Raw genomic sequence first — 20,446 nt, 5'->3', positions numbered from 1 at the left:
CACTGCTTTATTATTGTAGCTCTAATAATAAATAATAAGGGAAGGATTCTGGATCAGCACCATGATGGAAACTTGTGGCCATAGTATATACAGTATTCTGAAGTGTTCTGAAGAAGGTCTAAAATGTCACTGTGTGTGTGTGCATGTGTGTGTTTTATGTGTATAGACTTTTTAAATTATTACTCGTGATATAACATTGTCCAGACATGCCTGGTAAGGACATGAGGAGGAAACAGTAACAAAAGGAGCTGTGTGAGGCTGCTAAAGGCAGTGGATCCCTCAGCAGCTGGATTACAAAGAGCACAGGTAACATTAACACATGTACCAGTTGTTGGAGAGGTATTCCAGTATAAAAATAATAATAAGCACAACTGGAATGTTTTGCTTCTATAACATTTTTCTGTCATCATTTTATTATAGATTAAGTGCAGGAGTTGTTAAGTGTGGATAATTAAATAATAGTTTATTGCAATAGCAAATTGTGCTTTGTTCTCAGATGGACAGCAAGTGGAGAGTGATAGATGAGATGAGGAGATGAAGGAGGAAGACAACAAGGCCACCTTGCAACAGTGATGTAGTATGATGCAATCCCATATTAGATTCTTGATGAATGTGTTGTTATTCAGCCTGGTTCAATGTGCCCCTTTTTAACTTTGAGCACCCGCCCCTTTAAACGTCTCTGCACGGCCCTGCTAGCAGGTGTGTTTGTCAGTCTGCACTTGATGCAAACTGGACGACAATATTCACATATGATGTCAGAGCGATTTGCTACAATACAATCATAAAAAATTAGATGGTGGCGATAGTTTAGATTAAAACGGAGACAGAGTTCAAAGACAGGTTTGATCTACTGATTACTGAGTGTTCATGTAATAAGATAGTAATTATTAAACCATACCCAGTGTCTTAGCCAATGTGATCCCATGATAATATGACCTCGGATTCAACTTCTAAATACATATAAAAAAATTAAACATGAAAGTGTAACAGCTTTAAAAAAAAAAAAAAACAAGTAGAAGATATAAAACTGTATCTTCTTTATAAAGAAAATCACAGTGAAAGGCAAAAAAACATGTTTGCTTCAACTTTTCAGCTGTATGTCTCCATTTTTGTGGTGGATCGACACCTCATTTAACTGCAAGCGCAAGTTCCCCACTTTCACTGTAAATAAAATAAAGAGTGAGAGAATAAAAGATCCAAACCTTGGTTCAGAGTGACAATAAGCTCCTGTGATCATTTAAAACCCTGGGGACTGAAATCAGAGAAAAGTCACTATAAAGAAGATTTCATACACACAGTTTCTGTGATCTTGAGCAGTGCAGTTTATGTCCATGGATCTTATTCCTCAAAGCTCCAAGACAGTTCAGTCTATGTGGACTTTCAACTTTTCTGTTTAGTTAACAATGCATGTCTTCAACTACAACGCTGCGGTATTTTAATTTTTTTTTTATATTTTATAAATAATCACAGGAATCTTTAAAACCAGTCTAAGAGAAAGAGAATTCACTCTGGAGGTCACACTTTCATCTTAAGTTTTTTTTTAAACCACTTGACAGGAAAAGCGTGTTCACTATACATCTGAGCTTTTATTCAATTAATCAGTCTTAGACTAAGCTGGTCGGCCATAATCCTTAAGATTTTGTTTATTAAAAAACAGTTGAGGTTTTTTTTAGTACAATTTGTTCACATTTTATCAGCAACGGATTTCAGTGGATTTGCATTCCAAGTACCCCACGATGCTGTAGTTCTTTTTTAAATTGCTGACTTAAAGGCATTTATACCAATAATGCATCCATTGGACATGTCATACACAAATTATGCGTTGTGCATGCCATGTATTTGTCTTCTTTTATCAAATGTGGTTCATTTAAGGTTAAAGGTTAAATTTGAGAAAAGATCATGGTTTTGTCTTTAAGAGCACAGTTTTCTTGTTTGCAAGGATGACTATTTCATGTTTTGCAACCTTATCAGTTACTGAAGTCTCTATAAAGTCAAAGGAATAAAAAAGAAACATTTGAATACTGTACAAAAACAAACAAAGAACAAAAAAACTGACATTAATGTAATCGGATGCTCTTGGGTAAAATTCCACTCAGGATAAACCCACACATTTTACCTCATTTATTTACCTTACATTACCTTGTTCAGTGAGTTGCTAAGTTCTAATTAGCAATACGCATTTGTTCATGAGCTGATCCATTTAACATATACTATGTGGTAGAAATGTGGTTTCTAAAGAGGACATGAGGGACAGCTATTAGGTGGGCATGTGCATTTTAAATCAACACACCAACACTGCCTCTTCTTACTGAGATGAAGATGCACCTTATGTTGAAATCTTAGTTCCTGCACCATGGCCATTTAAAATACCCTAATATTACTGTCCTCCAGATGCTGTCCTCTTTCCTGAATCATTTCAGGATAGACTGACTGAACGACTTTGCATGCCCCCCCAAAATACTGATAAACATTCTGTCATTTTCTCCTCTAGTACTTTTTACTTTTCCTAGACTGCCCTCGAATATCACTAAAACTTTAAAGTATTCACCGTGATTTTAACTTCCCAGATTATCCGCTTCATGATTCATTGTGGTGACTCTTTAAATAAATAACATGAACTGAAGATAACGAGCCTAAAGTAAAGAAGAAACTCCAGAGAGCACAGTGCACACAGCATGGGAAAAGAAAATCAGTTACAACAGAACTGACATACCATTTAATAGTAATATTATAAGTGATTTAAATAATAAATTGTGTATTGTTTTTTACCATTAAGTCTCAGTATTGCTGTAATCCTCACAATAGAGTGGGCTGGCAAGTGTACAAGCCAATACCAATACCAGATAAGACTGATGAATCTGGAGTATGAATAATCCAGATTTATCACAGTATTATCATGGGAAAGAATAGAGACAACACCCTATAACTTTATTGTAACAGCTGCCAGCTCAATGAGTTGGCTGCAAAGCAGAACAGCTGGGACAAGGGCATCTACAGCTGTCACACACTCGACTCACACACACAGACTCACACAGTTTCAAACCTGTAAAGGCTTGCACCATTAAACCGAAGCTATAAATGTCCCGTGAGCACCGATGATACTCACCCTGAACTAGAACACTAATGTTGGGAAATCTGCATAAATCAGACCAATCAGGGTTTGTTTTTGTTTTTTTGTTTTTTTGCAAAATGCCATTCGTAAAGGCCAACATCTTGGCTTAACAATCCTTCCATTTTGCTTTTGTTGAGTAATTTGTACTTCACTACAAAGTGATTTATGGAGTATATAGCACAACAGCAGCAAATAGCTCCCAGATGAAGATAGCTTGATCTAACTGAGGGCAAGCAGAGGGGAAGGGCTCGTCCAGGTGTTTAGCCACATGCTGGTCTAGTGAACCAGCTGGTTATTATAGGCATTATCCATCAGAACTGAACCATCATCCATCAGAACCAAGGCTTCTGTCACAACCAAAACCTAACATTATTTCCCTGTACAAATACCTATGGAGTCAGCGATACACTGAGGTGATACTTCTTTGTTGAATCATCATGAAAGGAGCTCTTTGTCACATTTATTTACATAAATGGAATTTGAAGAGAAAGTCTACTGAGCCATTTAACAGGCAGTGATGAATTTTTAAAAATGCAAATAAACCAAAAGAACCCTATAAAATGTTACACAATAATGTTAACTCAACAATAGGTATTCATTATCATAGATATTTAGTATTTTTAGGGTACATTTGTGGTACATTTTGTGTTTGGCTTCTTCTAGCTTCCATCAGTGGTTCCCCACCTCATGATGCAGTGTCAGCTGTTTACCACATTAGCTCCTGCTTGTGCTCTCGCACACAGGCACCAGCACAAGCCACTGTCAATCAAACCAACACTCAGCGTGCAGCAGGAGCTTCACAGGCACCTTTAAAGTGGAGAAAGAGGTGGGGATGGTAAGCCTGAACCGAATGTAGAATAAGAGGTTAACCATATGCGTATATATAAGTTGTGTTTTGCTGCATGTCTACATGTAAACACATGGAAAGATTTTCGTGTTAACCTGCACCTGCAGACAGTTTATGTCATGTACACATACATATTCAAAAGAAATCTAATGCACATTCTGCTCTTGTATAAATTAAAAATCTCTTAGATGCTGAGAGCAAAAAGACTTTGCACATATATTTTAAAAAGCAAATGTAGGATGGCTTTATATTGCAAGGGGTGGCAGGAAGGGCAGTACAGTACTATAACAGTTAACACTGTCAAGAGGGTCATAGGTTCAAACCCACCAGCTGGCTGGATCCCCTCTCTATGTATCGTCTGCATGTTAACCTTGTGGCTGTTTTTTCTGGCTGCAACAGCTTCCTCCCACAGTCCACAGTAGGATCAGATTAACGCTAGAATTTCAAACTGAATGCCAATACACAAAATAATACCGTGTCAACTACTATTTACATGTTCAGCTGCTAGTGAGCAGGTTAGGTTTTTAAAAGGACCGTAGGAGTGAACAGTTGTCTCTCTGTGTTGCTCCGGCAAACTAAGGTGTACCTCTCCTGACCTAGCACATTGTGCTCCCACTCCAGGAACTGGATAAGCAGATAAGGAAAACTGATGGATGGACGAGGTCTCGGTAACATATTTGGGATCCCTCCCCATTTGTCTGCTAACAGTTGGTTCTGGCTTCTTGGTTTAGGAGCCAGTAAGCAGAGAACAGAAGGACTATTACCTTAAAAAATGGCATACAGCAATGTAATTTGGACCTCACTAGTTATCCAGCTTGATCACTGACCTCTCTTTTGTTCTTTAAGGTCACCTAGCAGTTTTGTTTTGTAGCCTTTGTTGATGTCATCATCCTGTTTGTTTATTTATTTATTTAGGTTCATAATAATCTTGTTTACTTTTTCTCATGTGCGATGCCCCGACCTCGCGCCCAGTTCATAACACTATACATAAATGAAGTGTCTCATTACCAGCTTCACGCATTATCTGATGCTTTACTGATCTAAAGAATTTCCGCAGTGTTCTTTTCAATCTATTTATAATGTTCACATACGAACACACTGAGCACTTACAAAGTACTCTGCCTTTCAGAGGGAGCTAAAAATGCAATTTCTGATTAGCACTGCCAAGCTTTCCAGAAAGCAACAGTGAGATAATTCCCACAGTGTGTCATGAGGGAATTGTAACTAGCTAAGCATACAATACAGTGACTGCACAGTCAATACTGCGAATGTGAAGTCAGAGAGCAACAGTGTTGAACAGACATTCAAAATGCAGTGCAAGGACATTTTGATCAGACTAAGAGTCAGATTATAAAGTGGTCCAGATTAAAGCTATGCTTCCAGCACCGCTAAACAATTATTATTTTATTTAAGTTTCTTAGTTCATTAACATACTTTGCACAAGCTAGAACTATTGCTGAGCTTTATAAGCTTCCTGTCCTTAAGAGTGCCATTATCTACAGAAGATTGCCCTCTAAAGTCTCTAATTATTCCTCGAACTATGTTGCAGAGTATCGGGTTCATGGTGCGCCAAGTGAACCATTTCAACCCAGCAGGGTCTGTCCTTTTAGCTTGCGTTAATAAACACCCACTCTGTGAACTGCTGAGTGGGCTCAGCATCAAGGCTGAGGGGTAAAACTTTTGTTTTTAGCTGCTGCTTCAAAAACCCATGACCAGGTGTTTCTCCTGAGTTCAGGTGTAGCTAAAATGACTTCAGGATGGCAAACTGTTTATCTGTTGTTTGCCACAGATAATGCAACAACAACAAGCCCACATCACATCCTATGGTAAATATTCACTGTCATTAAGATCACAATGAGAAGGTTTATGTATTTAAACAACAGCTCATGATGTTTTCTTTTGCACCTACATATTTGTGCAATTTCAGTGTTTTAACAAGCATAATCAGGGGACTGTCTGTCAGATAACACGTAAAAGCATTTGACTGCCTAGTTTTTTTTAATTTTTATTTTAGCCTGTTTTAGATGCTTTCGAAAGCATCTAAAACAGGCTTCAGAAAGTATGAACTTTAGACAGAGACACAAAGATACTCCAGCACTTCAAAACGTGTAAGAATAATTATACCTTGTGTAGTGATAACCCTTCAAACTGGGAGGTTAAGGAAATTCTCTCAGCCTCTCATCCTTCCAACAAGAATTGATTAGCAAGGTCAATTTTATATTTATTTTTTGTTTATTTTTCACAGTACATGCAAAGTCTTAGTAACGTGACTCCAACTGCTGGTGTTACAATGTAACATGAACAATTTATACAGCAAACTATATAACTGCAATAAAAAACACACAAACAGAACAAAAACGAAAGAAAACAACAAAAGAAAACAAAAACATCAGTAACGCATTAGCTCATCTGGCTCATGATATGTCACAGGCTATTATAATGTGTGAAGTACAGAAAGAAAGTGATAGGTTTTCTTGGCTGTATTGCACAAACTAATGTGAATTAAAATCCACTGAGAAGTCAAATCGGTTTGTAAACAGTCATCTCTGGGAAAAAACAGTCTTGTTTCACTAAAATCTGACAAATCCTCTATGGGAAGCAGCAATTTTTGTAAAAATGGAAAAGTGCCCGTAATATAACAACCAATATGACCTTGACTGTGAACACAATTTGGGTGAAGACCCTTTAGGTGATCATCGTGTGCAAGCTGCACAAATATTTGACCAATAGCCTTGGAGGACTAGCAATTCTGGTCAGTTGTGAAGGGACGGACACTTCGCCTTTACATAACCTCATCATTCCTAAAAAAGAAAAATAACTGTGGGAACCCATTAAATAAAGCTATCTTACAGGCTATATTTTCAACCCCAGCCAATCAAACATGTCTTTCAAACTGCATCAGATTTCCTGTTTTTACCTTCTGTGCGCTGCACTGTTTCATGTTCATTTACTATGAAAAACCGCCTGCAGCACTGAGTATAGAGAAGTGAATGTAAGCAACAACTGATAAGCAGCAACAAAGTGATAGATCATTCTGTCACAGTAATTTGAAACTCCAGCTGCAGATCTCTACATTATCACTTCAACGCTTGCCCATAAACAAACACATACTACCACAACCGTGCCCCTGCTGTCACCAAAAGTAAAGAAAGTTGATCACAGCGGAAGAGAAATATATAGCGGAAGAAAGACAAATTACAAAAAAAAAAAAAATGGATGCACGCAAGTGACAGGTAGATGAAGGAAAACCAAGTGGTGAAAAATGCGTGAGTGAGAGGAAAACAGTGAGCGGAGTGAGAAGTGGATAGAGATAGAGTGGAGCATCCATCCATCATGCAGTGCTGCTTCTGTCAGACACAAGTAATAGATGTAGAGATATAGAGGAGAGAGCTGACACTCCTCTTCAATCTATCTCCCCTCACTATCTGGGTTAGCTTGTCAGGTCTGCACTGTCACCCTGACCAGGACGTACAGTTACATGCGAACACATGCCAACAGACAGAAAGACCCACATTTATACAGAGAACATCTGTTTTAAAGAAAAATGAAGTGAGTTGGGGAAACATTTTTTCTAAATCAATTATCCATTTTCAGCTCCTAAATAATTCACATAACATTATGCAACTTAATATTAATAAAGTTTGAATACAAAAAACTGGTAATCTAGTTTATGTAATGTAAAAAGCAAATCAATGCAGTAAGCATGATGTCATTACTGTGAGCATTGCTAAGAAATATTTGTTCATCCGTCAATACGTCAACAAAATTCAACTTTCAGTTCAAATGCTTCTTTAAATGATTTATATTTATTATTTAGTATTCAAACGACTCCAGTGCAGTTTGCATGCTGTTAAATGTTAAACGCATAAAGGATGCACTCACAGTAAAAGCCTTTCATTAAAAACAACTGATCAATACTGTAATTGCAAAGCAACAACATATGTCTTTAGTAATGGCAAGTGTGTTTAACTGCAGTTTGCAGCTCATTTAAAAATTCTGCTTTTTTATATATATTTTTTTTTCATGACTTAATCTGGAGCTCTGTTTAATTTCAGCGAGCTAACCATCTCCACTATAGTCGTGGCCATAAGCAAGATTTGTCCAATGTGATTTTTGCAAACGCCCTGTTATACACATAATTAATGGAAGCACCAGTGGGACAATGGGAATATATTAATATTTTAATGCAATATGTTGTCTACATATCTAAATATGACCAGATGTATTTTTGTGGCTTCAATATAGCTGTAAAATCTTAGCTGATTTATTTATTTATGTATTTATTTTTAACAAATCAACTTTTATCTCTCAATTCCAGGCTCCTTTTACAGCAAATGTCTTACCAATACAGGAATACAGATTATGGAATTGTCACTGTTTGATGCTGAGTATCTCCAGATACCCAAAGCAAAGGTATTGTATGGGAATTGGAAATAACTGGACCAATCATTCTACAGGCAAAAAGATTGCTGATGCACACCAGTATATAAGAGACAAAGGCAAGGCAAGGTGGGTCAAAGGATGATAAAAATAGATCCCCATATTATTCTTGACAAAAGAGGTATTCATAGCTACTACAACCTATTTAGGCCGATGTTCTGTACATTATGTTAGATGGAGGGTATGGAAGAAGGTTAACATTTTCTACACTGACACAATTGATTTACATGGTCACAATAAATCAGCAAAAATAGCCCATGTTGTACCTGCTGTAGACAAAGTTAGAAAACTGACTGTGGTTTAGCTGAGCAATATTGTATCCCACTGCCTGCCTGCTCAACACAGCACCATTCTAATACCATGCTGCTTGGCATTCAGCACACAGCTCCCTCTTGCTCTCCCTCTCTTTCTCCTGGCACCATCCCCCCCCCCCTTCTCTTCACCTCTCTCTCTTTTCAGCAGCATCTCTCTCCTGTTCCTCCCTGGTGAGGTGGGATGGCGCCACTGAACCAGCATCTGTTGCCATGCGCATGTACAGAGACACGAGCGCACACGCACAGACTGTGTAGACATTTAAACCCCTGCCGTAGTGGACAGCATGTCACTGTGTTGAATACATCAAAAAGACATAAAACTATAAAACAGCACGATGCCATATCGCAGTCTTAACACCTACAGCTTTATTGCAAAATATTCATTATTTTTTTCCATCTCCTCGTCTCTCCCTAAGTTTCTGTCATTCTTCTTCCGTTACTTTTTTTAAACTTTTTTTTTTATTTCATTCTCGTTTGTCTTCTTTATGCAAACAAAGAATTTGGTCTTAACTTACCTGCCTCACTGAATAAAGGTCAACTCCTGCACATAATCCAGTTGGATTCAACAATGTAAACATTACAAAAACCACTACATGTGTTTTCCTTGCACCCTATAGATGTATACATTGCTTCCCCACAGTGATGAAACAGATTTTCCGTGGTCTCTAAAACTCAGTGAGTTTCTCTGTGTGAGTTCCATTTATTTTCTGCTGACTTTTTCACACAGAGGCATCAATCAGTTGGTCTTACACTCCTCCAGAATTTACACTTCTCTTCAGGTTCATTTTTCAATCTGACATTGACAGAAGGAGAGGATTTTATATGATGCCAAAAAATAAATGGGTTTATTGTTCCAAGTTACTGTATTTTGAGCAGGGTTTTGATTGCTTTTCTAGCTAATCATAAATTGATAAATTATGAGCATGAAAAGTCGGACTCACACTAATGGAGCACTATTGTCATTCAGTATTCATCACTTCTGTAATGTATCGTATGATTTTATTAATAGAGACAGTACCTGATTGTGCTGCTGTAAAAATACACAAGACTGAGACAGATTCTTGTCCACGCTTCTGAAAACCTCGATCCACTCCTTCCTCGCCAAATCAAGCTTTCCGTTTTCCAGCTTGGACTCAGCATGGTTCAATAAACTGTAAACATGATCAAGAACCCTGCATTGTCAGCTGGCAGAAGCAGCAGTGTTATGGCTTTTTTTTATAGTCGCATGTCTCCCATCAATCACCCACCTCTGGTGCTCTCAATCTGAAAGAAGGACCCACCTGTTTGATTATCTGAATTATAATCACCTGAATTATTGTACAGTACACATTTGACTACTGTGGTTAAAAGTAATGGCATAATAGAAGCATTTACAACCCAAATAAATCAGAGCAATCATGAAGGGACACAAGTCTCTGTCCCTCCACTATGTAGGAAATATTTGCCTCAGAACTGTTTACACACAACATGCAAATCCACTGTCTTTACTAAAGCCATTTCAAAGTCTGTTATTTACATTTTTCAGAAATACGCTTAATGGCTATCTTGCAGAGATATAGATCAGATGATTTGCTGTACAGATGAAATTCTCTACAGCAGGAAATTGTGGTGAAAGTTAAGTACAAGTGAAGCAATGTTGCCTAAAAATTGATACATAACTAAATAAGATAACATAAAATAGTTTTGAGAGGGATTTTTTTTTGTTCTAAAATACATTTAATTAATATGTCATACGCATACACAATCACCAAGGAGCTGAACGCTGTTTATGCATCAGATTGTGGAGCCAACCATGCAAGACCCAGTGCATAGCAACAGATTGGATTCAAATTGCATTAAAGAACATGATATATTAGGCACACAGCACGACAAATATAACATAATATATAACATCATTAATTCAGTGAGCTGTAAAGATGCTGAATTTTCTAGCAAGAGCAAAACCACCACTAAGCACAAAACTGTCCAAGGTGGACTTAAAAGAGAGCGTGGTTCTGTCCAAAATCCTTGTCATGCAGTAATCTCTACAGCCTTTGTGGCATAGAGGACTACATAGTGAGTTATTTGCAAAATTGCATAATTGAAACTCATCAAATGAATCAGCAAAACAAATTAATACTGACAAACATTCCTCTAGTAAAACCAAAAATTAAAAGTTAGTAAATCCAATACTCGTAGTACTACTCACATAGGAGTTGATAAGCATACAGCCACATTACACATAGCAGTTGTAATATTTCACTTTCTGTACACTTGATTATCTGAGGCCGGCATAATGGTAAGCAATGTCTTGCCAGTCGCTTGGATAGAGATCAGTTGTAAACTACTTTTCATCACACAGTACAAGAAAAAGCAAAATGACTGTGTACGCTACTACCCAGTGGTAGTACATAGAGTAGGTAGTGATTTTGGACCAAGTCCATGTGTGGCCAAGACGTTTTTGTTGGTTCCCTACACACATGAATGGGATTAAAAAATCAGACAGATCACGTAGGCTTTCCAAATCTTCTTAAGCCTAATGGATCCCATTCTCTGATACAAGAGTCATTTTGTGAAGCTCTTTACTGCTTTACACCTATTTCTTTACCAAATACTTTGTGTAGGAAATACCTCTTTTATGCTAGTGCGAATCGTCTAATAAAGTGGTAAATTAAAATTTTGTCGTTCACTGTGGAAATCCCCACACAGCTATATCCCTGGTGCTTTGTCAACATGTCTCCTTGTTGCTGTATCGATAGCTGACAACCAGGTAAGACTCAGTTGTGTAATTTATTTTTTTTTTCAAAATGTAGTACCATTGTAGGGACATCTCAATACCCTATGACATAGGCAGCCATCACGCTTTCCTCTGTCTTTAACTTTAACCAAATTCAATTCAATTCAGGTTTATTTATAGAGCACCAATTCACAAGAACAGTTGCCTTCTGGTGCTTTATACTGAGACCCTATAAAATTCTGTGGTTGGGGCAGCTATGGTATTAGGTTTATATTTACCATTTTTAGCATCTGTATACTGAGGACTGGGGTGTGATGAAACAGATGTTATACTGAAACACCGTAATGACCAATAAAATTATTACTTTTACTTTATGAAATTAAATCCAATGAACCTGTGGTCTGTCATTTATTTCTCGCTTTCAGCAATGAGTTTGGTCTCCGCTGCACTTAACAAACAAAGGCATTTGCATGTATTCTGATTTTCTGACTCACAAATGGGAAAAGGTGTTTTTTTCAAAATACCCAAAACAAAACAGTTAAATTGGTTTTCCACTCGTGAAAACAAAAAGCTTTTCTCACATGAATAAATATATTAATATTCAGAGCAGTGTCATGGATTCTCTGACTTCAGAGTGCAAATTGGTCTGTTTATGATCATTAAACCGTCCATTTTTTTAACCAACCAACAACATCATTCATGGACTCAGAGCATCTGCTTTTGGGAAGATAACCTATAGTAATAAATATACATTCATCCACATATATCTCCAGTAATTCCAGGACACAATAGTTTATATTTTTAACTGCTTCAGGTGAAAATATTTCATATTTATATTTCATGTCATATTTTCATAAAACTGTGCTTCTTGCCATTAAGAAATGAAAATAAAACATGGCTTTCATCCAATTTTAGTTTTTCTTAACCGCCCGAATGAACTCTCCTGTTGTTGGCAAGCACAGAATTTAGATGTTTCCTGTAGTTAGTCACCCGTTTTACACATATGACGGGAAGGATTTTGGCTCACTCCTCTTTACAGAAACTCTTGGCTGCTGCTTGGCAACTTGAAGCTTCAGATTTTCTATATGATTGAGATCTAGAGGCTGATTAGGCCACTCCATGATGTGAATGTGCATTTTCTTTAGCCACTCCTTTATTGCCTTTGCAGTTTGTTTCAGTGTTATTTTATTGTTCTTATTCTGCCATTGTTTTACTAAGTGTTTTATCCTATTGTAAAGTGTCCTTGGGTGACTTGAAAGGCGCTCATAAATAAAATTTATTATTATTATTATTATTCTGGCTGAGGGAAGGAGGTTCCCATCTAAGATGTTGGCCACTCACTCTAGTGAAGTCGTCTTTTATGTTCAGCAGAAAAATAGCCCCAAAGCATAATGTTCCCACCTCCATGCATCACCATGTACCCCAACCAGAAGCCTTGGATGAACCTTGATGTTCGTCTCCTCCTGAAGGCCCGCAACACTGCCTTTAGGTCAGGAGATGCACACGCCTACAGCACAGCCAGGGCTAATCTAAAGAAGGGCATCAAAAAAGCCAAACACCATTACAAAAAGAAGGTAGAAGAACACTTCTCCAACCCCCGACGCATGTGGCAAGGACTCCAGACCATTACAGACTATAGGACCACCAAACCCTCCCCCGCATCCTCTGATGTCTCCTTCCTCAACGAGCTCAACAACTTTTATGCTTGTTTTGAGCGAGGGAACCCCACAACCACAACAGACATGACGCCAGACCACCAACCTCTGACTCTCTCCCCCACCGATGTAGGAGCGGTGATGAGCAGGATCAATGTCCACAAGGCTGCAGGTCCTGATGGCATGTTCTCAGAGCGTGTTCTGGGGAGCTTGCAGGAGTATTCAATCTGTCCTTGGCCCACACTGTGGTACTGGCCTGCTTCAAATCCACCTCCATCGTCCCGATACCCAAAAACTCCAACCCATCTAGCCTCAATGACTACCGCCCAGTAGCACTCACCCCCATCATCATTAAGTGCTTAGAGCAGCTGGTCCTAGCACACTTCAAATCCTGTCTCCCCCCCACCCTGGACCCCCACCAATTCGCATACTGCAGGAGCACAGAGGAGGCAGTCTCCATCGCACTGCACTCTGTCCTCTCACACCTGGACAACAACAACACCTATGCCAGAATGCTGTTTATAGACTTCAGTTCAGCATTCAATACAATCCACCCCTCACAACTCATCAGGAAACTGACAGACCTGGGCATCAGTTCTCTCATCTGCAAATGGTTACTGGACTTCCTGACCAACCACCCCCAACATGTCCGGCTGGATAACAGCTGCTCATCTACAATCACAATGAACACGGGTGTACCACAAGGCTGTGTGATGAGCCCTTTCCTCTACTCCCTCTTCACCCACGACTGCAGACCTGCTGATGGTTCCAACACCATCATTAAGTTTGCAGATGACACCACAGTGATTGTCCTCATCAGTGACAATGATGAGGCCGCCTACAGGGAGGAGGTAGATCGTCTGGCTGAGTGGTGCGACACAAACAACCTGCTGCTTAACACCGAGAAGACCAAGGAGCTCATTGTGGACTACAGGAGGAATGCTGACCCACATCCACCCATCCACATTAAGGGGACGGCTGTGGAGCGTGTGAGCAGCTTCAAGTTCCTGGGAGTCCACATCTCCGAGGATCTCATCTGGACGACCAACTGCTCCAAGCTGGTCAAGAAGGCTCACCAGCGCCTCTTCTTCTTGAGGACTCTGAGGAAGAACCACCTGTCCTCAGACATCCTGGTGAACTTCTATCGCTGCACCATCGAGAGCATCCTGACCAACTGTATACGGGAACTGCTCTGCCTCGGACCGGAAGGCGTTGCAGAGGGTCGTGAAAACTGCCCAGCGCATCGCCGGAGCACCACTTCCTGCCATAAAGGACATCTACAGGAAGCGGTGTCTGAAAAGGGCTGGGAAAATCATCAAAGACCCCAGTCACCCATCACATGGACTCTTCACCCTCCTGCCCTCTGGGAGGCGCTACAGGAGCCTCCGGACTAAGACCACCAGGTACCGGAACAGCTTCTTCCCCACAGCTGTCAGACTCCTGAACTCTGCCTCCTGACATCTGACCCACGTTAAAGTCATGGACTGAACATACACACACCCACAACCACCTACACACACACACACACACAATGGACAACTGTACCCTCAAACACACAATAATAACATGGACTGAACCACCACTCACAACCACTAGCACTTTATATAGCCTCTGTAGAAATTATCCACATATCTTACTTGTCTTAACTGCACTACTGTATAGTTCTGTGTAAATAATCATTCTGTACATACGATAATTTTTAATCCTACAACTGTTTATAACCTGCATAGTTCACATTTCTGTATAACTGTATATCTCAGATTTCTGTATAGTTTTTTATTTCATATTTATATCCTGTTCATAGCCTGTACATAGCTTGTACTCACTACAGCCTGTACATACTTATAGTTATAGAATATTCATAACATACTTCATACCGTGTACATTATAACATACCATAATAGACCCATTTCTGTAATATACTTACATATCTATATTATTGCTAATATATATTGTAATATATCTATATCATGGCTAAAGCACTTCTGGATGGATGCAAACTGCATTTCGTTGTCCTGTACCTGTGCATGTGCAATGACAATAAAGTTGAATTAAATTCTATTCTATTCTATTCTATTCTATTCTATTCTATAACTGTTGGAACAGTGTTCTTTGGATCATACTCAGCATTTCTTGTCCTCCAAACACAGTGACTCCCAAATCATTTAGATGTTCACTGGCAAACTTAAGACAAAAAAAAAAAAAAAAAAAACTTAAGACAAGCCTGTACATGTGCCTTCTCAGCAGGGTGCTCTTGTGGACACTGCAAGATTTCAATTGATTACGCTGTGGTGTGCTACCAGTGGTGTTCTCAGTGACTGTGGTCCCAACTGTATTCAAATCACAAACAACCTGTGTAGTTTTGGTCTGGTCCATCACCTTTCTCATTATCATCCTCATCCCATGAAGCAAGATCTTGCATGGGGCTCTACACCTAGGGAAAGTACGGTTCATTCTATATTTCTTTCATTTCTGAATAAGCGCACCAGCAGTCGTAACCTTCTCACCAGGCTTCTTGCTGATGGACTTGTAGCCCGTTCCAGTTTTGTGCAGATCTACAATTTTGTCCCTGATGTCCTTTGATGGCTCTTTGGTCTTGCACATGATGGTGGAGAGGTTGGATTTAAAGAAATTGATTCTGTGGACACATGCACTTTTTGTATAATGAATTGAGCTCATGACTATGTGCAGTTGACTAACTATGCAAGCCAGAATTCTGGCTAGGTTGTAGGGATTCAAATATTACTTCTCTTAATGGCATGCAGATCAATTTATAACTTTTATGCAATGTGTTGTTGTTTTTTCTGGGGTTTTAGTTGACATCCTGTCTCTCTCCATTCAAATGAAACTGCCATAAAAACTAGAAACTCTTCATTTCTTTCTAAGTAAGCAAACTTACAAATTCACCAGGGGATCAGCTAAGTCCCCTCACTGTACACGAGTTTTAACTCCTATTATACAAAAGGATGAATGAAGAGTATGTTTGTGTTAGTTTGTGGAAAAAAGTCAGCTTTAAATTTTTTTGGTTTATACTTGCCATGTTTAAGGCTTAAAAGTTTAATCTCAACAAAATCTTTGTTCTCTACTAGAATTTTACTGCTGCAGTCTAAAGTGGGTCATGATCAGTGGTACAGTATGCTGACAGCAAGTGCTCTTCATGATTCCATTAACTTCCAACTGTGTAATACTGATCATATGCATAAAGAACTTCACTGTGATCTGAAAGGCATTAAAATATCATCATCAATTGAATCTTTCAAAATATTCTGCCTAGACAGCAATTTGAGCTACATTCAAACACGCTGCACTAACACGAGCCAGGAAGAATGACACAACATAGGCAGGAAAGATTGAATTATCAGAACAAAAAAAGGCTTCAGCTAAGCCACAGGTATACACATTCCAATGAAGACAGGAAAACCAGAAAAGCCCTCCCTGCAAATGTTGTATATTCTTGCATGTGTGTTTACATGTGTTTTAAGGTGGCTTAGAGCCATTGCAAAACCCAATCAAAATGCAAATGAAGCAGTTAGGGATAGGAAGAATTTACCAGGTAAAGAGGAGCTGATGAGCTGACACAGCAACTTAAATTATTGGCTTCGTAAATCTATCCTTCCTGCCTTTTTTTTTTAATGGTTTCTCCTCCTGTCTTTATATCTTTCTGTCTCCATGGTGCAGCAATGGCAGTTGCGCAGCAATCCATTGGATAATACCACATAGTGTCTCCAGCATAGATTGATGGAGTGTTCTACACTTGGCCTCCATCTTTTTAGAGCTTTCTTGAGCTCTAGCCTTCCTCACTCCTCTTGCACAGCGTCTTGATCCTTCTCCCCACCTGCACCAGTAAGCTAACCCCTCCTCACCTCACCAACTCCCCCCTCATTCTATTTGATTCCATTACTTTCACCCTTCCCCTTATATTCTCTCTACTCACCTTTCCAGCAGAACCCTCTCTCTGGCCATTATGCCCTGCCTTCTCCCCCTCCCTATCACAGAGCCCATCTCCTCTTCCTGCTCCTTCTCTGTATTCCACCTCAGCACCCTCTCTTCTGCCCTCTTCCCCTATCAGATCCCTTTAAGCCCCTCCTGTCTCACTTCTCTCCCTGTTTGTTCTCGTCTCCACAACGGTTTGGTTATTCAGTTCTGCCTTTCTTTCACAACCAAGTCACCCTTTTCCTTCTTTAAACTCTCAGACTTCTCTTTTCACCCCATGTCCTGCCACGGTCTCTTAACATATCTCCTTATCTGTTTGACACATGTTACTTCACACTTTACCCCTCAGCAACATCATCCCTTCTCGTCTCACCGTCTCTCTTTTCCTCCTGTGTTTAATCTGGAGAGAGGATATCACCATCTCTGAATCGTAGGGGAGAAAAAAACCCACCAGCGCCATTATCTTCCCATCTGCCATCTCTTCTGTCTCTCTGTCTATGTACTCAACTCGGCTCTTCTAAAATTACAAACCAACCTCTAAAAAGCGATGCGGCATTTAAAAAAAACAAACAAACAAAAAAACAAAAAAAAACGAGAACATGCAGACGGGGGAAGGTGGTTGAGGGAACGGGGAGAGAAAATGGTGCGATAATCGGACAGAGGGGAAAAGTAGATAGACACTATCATACCTGCGCGTCTGCCTCTCCTCCTGTTGTTGAGGCTATGTCTCCTCTGGTTATTTGCTCCCTTTTCAAGCCAGGTGAAGAACTCGAAAGAAAATACTAAATAATCCCCTTTCTGATCGGAATAATTTTCAAGCCCAATAAGAAAATATATCCACTTTTTTATGTTGTTGTCTGACACCGCGCAAGGCTAACCGCGCTGCGGGGCTGCTGGAGGGGAGACGGGGCAAGGCAAGCGTTTCAATTTAGTTCCCGTTGAGTTTGCATCAAAAGCCCTTTACGGGTGCAAGGCCGGTCGCAGTCTATAACCTACAGCTATCCACTGTCCGCTAGTGATCCGCTGGGACAGGACTGTAAGAGAGAGGGGGGAAACGCCGTTAAACCGGCGCACCGCTGCGTTGAGCGCTCATTTGGACTCCATACGAGCTCCCCCCTGTTTCTGTTTAGACTCCGTTAATCGGTCATTTGAAGGAAAATACACAAACGCTGGAGGTTAGTATCGCTGGGTTCCCGTGTCTAAAGAGTGGAGGAAAAGCGATGTGTAGTAAAGGAAACCACGCTGGACTCATTTGCCGGTCTCCCCTATGGGTGATCTCCGCTTCCCCATTCAGCAGCTGCCTCTGCTGTCCTAAGGTCCAATCTTACTCCTTCGCAGCTCTTCGTGTTTCATCTGTAGACGCCTGAAACAAAAATCCTGTCAGGGTAATGGTGGGTAGGTGTTATCCGTCCCAAGGTCTTCCACAGGTAAAAAATAAATAAATAAACAAAATAGGTGCACGAATTTGTAACTCTTCTCTCCACCCCCAAAAAACAGAAACTATAAAATCACATAGCTCAGTGAAACCGCTGCTCCCCTTTTTCCTCTACACAAGTGACTTTGTCTTGACCTCTCTCTGCTCTCGGCGTTGTTGTCTGTGAGGAAAAACACAGGACCACACCGCGGGCAGCCGGAGGATGGTGGACGAGGCGTTATAGGTCAAAGAATAAGGCGAGCTTCAGATGGAAGGAGAAACAAATTTCGCAGCGAAAGAAAATCCCACATTTAACGTCCTTTAGCTCATTTTAAAAACCCGCTCTGATCCGCTACGATGAGCAGTCCCTCCTGCAGTTACTTTCACACTGTGCGGCGGTTTTTCCCGGGAGGCGATACGCCCACCAGCCCCGCTCCTGTCTGTCTCCTTCCCTCCGTATCTGTGTCCTGCTCTGTCTACTGACAAGTCGCTGCTCCGGGATTACAAGCTGGTGATAACAGATGGATGCCTTATGACGACGGTGGGTGATGCCATCGCCTGGACCTCAGCCTGCAGTAGCTGAAGTTTAGGGTCTGTCAGGACACACAGTAGACAGCCACACTGTCAATAGGTTCTCAACGTGTGGAGCAGGGACTTGAAGAGGACCACGTGAATGCAGTTACAGCTGCAAAGCAGGAAAAAGCTTACATTTTATCAGTTGTTATTAAAGGTAGGCTATCTGCTCATGTTCTGGAATGCACTACTGTTGACAATAAAAATCACTGCCAGTAGTCTTGGTTCAAGCCAGTACATATGCACAAACACTGCTCACTTATATCTGCATATCGCTGTTTGACCCTAAGCATAGCTCAGGTGCAGCTGCTCTAGGTTGCCAGTGGAGGCAAGACAGATGAGATGCACAGCTCTTGTCTTTAGTCAGGAACCTCCATGTGATGGGAATGACTGGCTTTACTTTCATCATATGTGATGTCAAAGGCTTTATGCCTGATAAATACTTGTAATTACCACTAGGAGGAAGAGAGGAGCAGACACTGAATTATGAAACATAAATAATATTAAACGGGTTATGTTAATAAAATTAAATATCACATTCATCAAAGTCTTTCCGTTAGGTGTCCCGGATACTGCGGATTAAGAGCTGTGGTGATGAATGTTACCATTAGAGATGGCTGAAACAGCAAGCGCAGCGGCTGATTAGTGTGCTCACTTTCCAGATTCTGCAGGATTTCATAGATTAAAAATGTGAGTGTTCTACAATTATCTGATTAGCAAGAGGGATAAATTATATGGTGCGTTATTGGCAGTACACCAAACAGTTCAAGGTTGCGGTTGCTAGTGGTGGTGGGGCCGGGAGGACAGGGGATAATAAAGAGATAAAGAGAATAACAGAGGAAGGCAGAAATAAACAGATTTAGAGAATGGGCAGAGATCAGACAGGGGTCAGGAAAAATGAAAACTCTTAACAGTTTGTTTCATCTTTAACCTCTGCTGAAGTACTGAGCAATATAAGCTAAAGGCTAGTGTTATAAAATCAAATAAATATGTGCATTTTTGAGAGAGATTGGCTAAAAGGAAGTAAAAGGGGAGGTGTAGAGGCTTTGTAAGTGTATATAAGGGAACTATATACAGTAGTAAAAGTAACTCCTGGTGGCATTTAAAAGCAAAATGTGATGAGAATTTAATAAGCCTACAGCAGTATTGCTTTGGCTACTGGTTAGAGACTCTTTTTTTTCCAGATGCTTCTTTCTTTAGCAATGTTTTAATTAGACCGGGTGTCCCCAGGGTTTAAACAGCATTAGCAAATTTTGGAATCCTCAAATGAAGAATTATCACTGACCTAAAGGATCCTGTCAAGTTGCATTAGTGAGTTGTATAAATACTGGTGAATAAACTAGTAAACCAAACAACTTTTCACATACAGATCGAGCCGTGATGCTGAGTGAGAGTGAACAAAAAGCGAGAAAGAACGAAAGAAAGAAAGAGTGGGCAGAGGG

General features: G+C 40.0%; 1 protein-coding gene across 4 annotated transcripts in view; it reads right to left on the bottom strand.

Moving 5' to 3' along the window:
• LOC113036260 (leucine-rich repeat and fibronectin type III domain-containing protein 1-like protein) overlaps positions 1 to 19,054 on the bottom strand; it is a 205,031-nt gene extending 185,977 nt beyond the window's left edge. For all 4 annotated transcript variants that reach the window (XR_003274436.1, XR_003274437.1, XM_026192476.1 and 1 more), the window contains exon 1: positions 17,707 to 19,054. The gene's annotated coding sequence lies outside the window, so the exon portion shown is untranslated. The remainder of the gene's footprint in view (positions 1 to 17,706) is intronic.
• Positions 19,055 to 20,446: the final 1,392 nt, after the last annotated feature.

This window comes from Astatotilapia calliptera, chromosome 14, assembly GCF_900246225.1.
Source record: "Astatotilapia calliptera chromosome 14, fAstCal1.2, whole genome shotgun sequence".
Classification (NCBI taxonomy): Eukaryota; Metazoa; Chordata; class Actinopteri; order Cichliformes; family Cichlidae; genus Astatotilapia; species Astatotilapia calliptera.
Note: the sequence above shows the minus strand (reverse complement) of the source record. Positions and strands in the feature narration are given on the sequence as shown.